The sequence below is a fragment of the Nannospalax galili genome, unplaced genomic scaffold (genome assembly GCF_000622305.1).
Source record: "Nannospalax galili isolate Female #2095 unplaced genomic scaffold, S.galili_v1.0 scaffold253, whole genome shotgun sequence".
Lineage (NCBI taxonomy): Eukaryota > Metazoa > Chordata > Mammalia > Rodentia > Spalacidae > Nannospalax > Nannospalax galili.
Window position 1 is genome coordinate 2,518,947 of NW_008335287.1, and position 6,153 is coordinate 2,525,099.

The following is a 6,153-nucleotide window of genomic DNA, read 5'->3' on the forward strand; positions in this document are numbered from 1 at the left end:
GGTTCCAAATAATTGTAATATAGAGCTTTAGTGCTGATACTACTGACCTATGCATGTAAATAAAGCTCTCCAGTACTTCTCACAGAAGACCTACTAGATTTGGGCCATTTTTAGTATGCTTTACCCTGAGTGACTGGGCTTAGTTGTTAATTTGTACAATTAGGGGGTGGAGCTTTTTGAACTCTGTTTTCTCTAGGTATTAAGAAAATTATCTTTTGGGGCTAGAGAGATGGCTCAGCGGTTAAGAACACTGACTGCTCTTGCAGAGGACCCGGGTTTGATTCCCAGCACCCACATGGCTACGAAAATAATAAATAAAATATTAAAAAAAGAAAGTTATCTTTTAATTTTTTCCCAGAGTGAGTAATAATGGCCTTGAATATCAACAGTTGAATAAGTTCTCACGAGAGGATTTTGTTGTTGTTTTGTTTTAATTTTATTTTATTTTGTTTTATGTGTATGTGTGTACTGCCTGCATGTAGGCAAGTGTACCCATGTCGTGCAGTGCCTTCAGAGGACAGAAGAGGCTGTTGGATTTCCTGGAACTGGAGTTACAGACAGTTGTTAGCTGCCATGTGGGTTCTGGGATTCGAACCCGGGTCTTCTGTAAGAACAGTCAGTGTTCTTAACTGCTGAGCCATCTCTCCAGCCCCCTGTTGTTGGTTTTTGAGACTGCCAGGAAATAATATGTGTTGGGCTATAATTATAGAAAAATGCAAAGCGCACAGCTGTTTGGAAGACAGGAGAAATGTGAAAATGAGCAGCAGTGAATTAGAAACATTGTGTTAATTCATAAAGCACCCCTCAGTCATTTCTAGTTTGAGTTGTAAAAATAAAATAAAAGAGGCAATGTGGTCTGGAACAGAAAAATTATGTATCTAGGAGTAGATATGAAATGGAGGGTGACTTGACTGAAAATTTATGACTGTGAAGGGCACAAAGCTAATTGACCACCTTTCTCTTCTTATTGTATTCCCTGACTAAATGGTGAATCAGAGCCAACCCAAAGAAGTTGCTTTCTGCTCAGGATTCCCTGCCCTGGACTGACTACCTTGCATTTTAGCCACAAATGGAGAACCCAGACTGGAGATGAGCAAAGCCGGTTCTGTGGTTACACACATATCACAGATTAATGAAATTTCCTCTCTGGAAGCCAGCTATTGCCCTGGAGGCTAGGAAAGAAAAAATTCTGTGTGCTACATTGTTCAGTTGGCTAGATCTACATATCAGATGTATAAACATGGCTAATAATTGATTTTGACATACTATGGTTTCAGAGCTTTTGGTTTTCTAGTTGTAAGGCTACCCCAGATTGTCTGGTCCTGCTTTGAAAACATTGTATTTCTGCAATCACTGGTTATTTGTTTGTTTATTTATTTATTTTTATAGTCTGGGAATTGAACTTATGGCTTCATACATGCTAAACAGGTGTTAGTTTACCCATAAGCTATATCCCCAGTCCACTTAATGGTAATTTGTTAGAACTAAAAGACTAAACTAATCTAATGCTCACCGTAAAAATGGACACGGAAGGCAATGTAAACTTATGTTTGAAGATAGCTTTCCATCTGTAGCTCATCTTAAGTTGGATTTTACTTTACACTGAAGAATATTTCTTTGTTTGAAGTTTGGAGTTTATGACTAATGTTTGGAAGATTTCCTTCACAGGATATTTTATGCCAAGCCGCTACTCTCTGGCAAAGTTAGAGCATGTTCCCCCATGAGAGCCATTTGGATGCTTAAGCCCCTTTAGGCCACACATTGTAGACACATTGAAACTTCTGTCATGATAAGGTTAAGAGCACTATTTAAAAAAAACATTTTCTAGTTGATTTTTGTGATTTTTCATGCGATGTAATTTGATGGTATTTAGGGCCCCATATTGCCCTACACAGTTTAATGTACTCTATTATATTTATAATAAGGCCTGATTTGTGTCCCCAAATATCCTTTAGTGTGGGTCCATCGGGTCCATGTACCAGAGCCTGTTTAACCTACCAAGAGTTCCATCCTTGAAAGAGACCGTCTCTCCCCTTTCCAGCATCCATTGGTTGCCAAAAATTCCTTAGGTTGAGTTGGGGTTTCTTACCTACTTCCCCATGTCTATACTTGTATTTTGTCTGGTTTGAGCTTGCATGGGTCTTGTGCATGCTGTCACTGTTGCTGTGAGTTCATATGAGTAACCTCCCAGGTACTGGGAAAACTCTGTTATCTTATGGTCATCCACCACTTCAGGCTCTTACAGTCTTTCTGCTCCTTTTCAGCAATGATCCCTGAGCCTTGGGAGGTAGTGGTTTGATACAGACGTCCTACCATGGGATGAGCACTGTTCAGCCTCTTGCTTGCTGTACATTGGTCAGTTATGGGTTTCTGTATTAATTACCTACTATCTACTACCTAAGGAAATGTCTGGTGAGAGTTAAGAGATGACCCTTATCTTTCACCTTGCACAAAAGTCAACTCCAAATTGATCAAAGACCTCAGTATTAAACCTGGAACTTGGAAACTAATAGAAGAAAACATAGGCAATATCCTCCAAGATATAGGCATAGGAAAGGATTTTCTAAATCAGATACCAGCTGCTCAGGCATTAAGGTCAACAATCAGTAAGTGGGACCTCATTAAATTAAAAAGCTTCTGCATAGCAAAAGAAACTACCAAGGAAGGGAAGAGGAAAGCCACTGAGTAGGAGAAAATCTTTACCAGATACACATCTGACAAAGAATTGATATCCAGAATATACAAAGAACTCAAAAAAGAAAGGAGATGATAAATGACCCAATAAAAAGATGGGCTATAGACCTGAACAGAGAGTTCTCAAACAAAGAAATAAACATGGCAAAGAAGCACCTTAAAAAGTGCTCAGCATCCTTAGTAATTAGAGAATTGCAGATAAAAACCATAAGACTCCATCTTACCCAAGCCAGACTGGCTAAGATCAAGAGAATGAAAGACTCCAAATCCTGGAAAGGATGTGGAAAAAGAAGAACACTCATTCAATGCTGGTGGGAATGCAAACTCATGCAACCACTATGGAAAGCAGCGTGGAGAACTCTCAAAAAACTAATAATGAACCTACCATATGTTCTAGTTATACCACTCCTTGGCATATACCCAAAGGACTCATCCTACTGTAGAGATACCTGTACATCCATGTTTGTTGCTGCTCTCTTCACAATGGCTAAGAAATGGAAACAAACTAAATGTCCCCCAACTGATGTGGTACATTTACACGGTGGGATTCTACTCAGCAGTAAGAAAAGATGAAATTATGAAATTTGCAGGTAAATGGATGGAATTAAAGAGTGTTATACTAAGTAACACAAACACAGAAAAGCAAATGACATATGTTTTTCCTCATTTGTGGATTGTAGCACCAATCCCTTATATATGAGTATATATATTCTGACGTAACACCAGGAGCCAGGAAAATAGAAAGAGAACAAGGAGGTAAAGGAAAAGAAAAAGTCTGAAAGAGGGGGATAGTAGGGAACAGATATTGTGTGTGTGTGGGGGGGGGTGGGAGTGTTTGGCAGGGAAGAGAGGAGGGAGGGACAAGCAAGGGGCCACAGTGTGTGTGTGGGAGGGGCATCAGGAGAGGGGGAATGGCAGGAGACGACTGTTATTAGGGAATGGGGGATATGGGGGCACTAGGACTTGAGAGGGAGGCCGGATGGGAGGAAAAAGAGTAGAGATGAATGAATCTTGGGGGGGGGGTGTTAGGAAACCCAGAGGGAGATGTGATGTCCCCGAAACCCCATGAGAAATGCCCATACAGTGTCTAAACATTAGTGCATATGTATACCTGGGAACTGCCTGGTAAGGAACACAGTGCCAGGCAGAAGAGATCTACCTTTGAGTGGTTGGTGAGAGCCGTCCAGGAGATTCCCAAAATAACACAGGTTATTGCCAGAGGTCTTGATTATCTCCCAGAACTAGTAGATAAAACCCTACTGTTGAGGGCAGAACATACTTCGGATACAGGACTTGGAGTAATGGAGCAGGAATTGACCTGGAGGTCTTCTATCTGAAGTTTAGCTACTATAATGCTAGATGATAATATGCAAACTCTTTTTTTTGTTTTACTTCTCAGTTTAATAGTGTGTAACTATACAGTTTAAGTATAACAGTTTAACTATACAGAGTGAGTCAGATCATTGTGATTTCTTTTTTGAAACTCATACTTTCTACTAACCATATTACTAGTGGGTAGAATGGAACTGAATTACTTCATGAACAGCTATCAGTGCTGGACACCATTCATGCAATTTAGTCTGTAACATGGTCTCTTACAGATGATCACTTATTAAATGGGTAGACTTTATCAACTCCACTTCAACAGATGAGAAAACTGGGGCTCATAGTAGCTATATAAGTTGTAGCTGAGATTCAAACCAAGATCTTTTTTAATCATTATTTTTTTAATTTTTAATAACTACATGATTAGAAGAAGCATTTTACTACAGATTTAACATATTCAGTAACATACTCCAGAGCAAGAGTACATCTCTTTCACAAGTGGGTGCAAGTTTCTAGGTTCACAGTTGAGTTAATATAGTCATATAACATTGAACCCAGTATAAGCCCTGTAAGGCATAAAATTACATGAGTTTTTAACCTTTAAAAAAGGTCTCCATTTCATTGTAGAATATATTGTTCCTTGCAGAAAGACTCATTGTTTTTGCTACTAATACGGAGATGTTGGCACACGCATCTCTAATCTGTATGTATCTGATTATTACTAGTCATAATCAGTTGTACTTGGATCCTTGGCACCTGTGTATGCCTATGAAGTCATCTGGTAGATTTCAGTGGTTATGTTTATCACCTCTACTAATTGGCATGATGTAAATTTCCATGCTTCCTCCTCAAATATAACTCATTTTTAGAGCCCTTATATTCTGATATCCCTGCTACTGCCTGCTGTGTTGTCGGCACCCCAGCCAATCCCCACTACTTGCCCTTCTGGTGAATCTACTCAGCCTATCTAGAGGTCTTTGTTTTAGGAAGGTCAGCTGTTCCTCTTCTAGCAGCAATCAGTTGTTAATACTCCTTTAGATAAGATTAGGATCTGCTGTTCATTTTCCCAGTTCTGCTGGGTTACTATTTGGGAGTCCCTTTTTTCACCCTGGCCAACAACTCCAAAGAAGGTATCTCCTATCTGGCATTGCTTGTTATGTAGCCTTTAGCTATGCATATGGACTCTTAAGAAATTTTATTGACCTGTTTAATCTTTGGTTATACTTTCCTTTTGGATGTTTAAGGCCATACAGTTGGCCCTGATAAACTGATTTATTTTTACTCTTAAGGTCGTTTGAGGATCTGTTCCTCAGGGGTCACATGGGCTTGGGAGGAGCCCCTGGCTCCTTTCTTTTACCAGTTCTGCCTATGTGAAGATAAGTGAAAGGTCCTGCTCAACCATGGTTGGCTTCGCTTGGAAGCATGGAGGAAATGATTCCTCTGTGTTGGCCCTCCTCTTTGTAGACTGGACACTGGTTCAAGTCCATCTCGTGGGATCTCCTTGGCCTCCTTGATCAAGAGGACAGGTGACCCACCATAACTACAGGAGATTTTGAGAGGTGCTCATAGTCCCCTGGAACTAGTTGACCTAGGAGGGTAAGGAGCAAAAACTGTCCTTTATGTCCCCCTGACCAAATTAGTATAGGCCTCAAAGTATGTCTGTTAAACATCCAAGAAGGTTAGTTCCACCAGTCTGGTACTTATAATTACTGTGTGCCATGGAGATAAATCTTGGGCAAAGACCAATTGTTCTCAGATAAACCTTTCCTAGACATATATTTCTTGATCTGCTATGTGTAATTTGTCAGTAGGTTGTAGGAGGTTCCCTCTGGGAAAACCAGGTTCCCTCTGGTTTTCAAAACTAGCTAGGCATTATTTATCTATCACATTGTCTCACCCCTCCATCATGGTTTTCCCACGAAAGGTGCCCTCATTTCCCCCCTTTCTCCCTTAGTAATACCCTTCTCCCATGGTCCCACCTCTCTTGAGCTCCTTCTTTCCCCTTATCCCCTAGGTTCCTTGTATATCTTCCCTCCCTCCTCCCTTAAACTAACCGAATTTTTGTCCATATCTCCCTTATTAAGGCCTGTTTCCTACGGTTCTTCTCTTTCAGGTTCTTTCTTTTCCTTTACC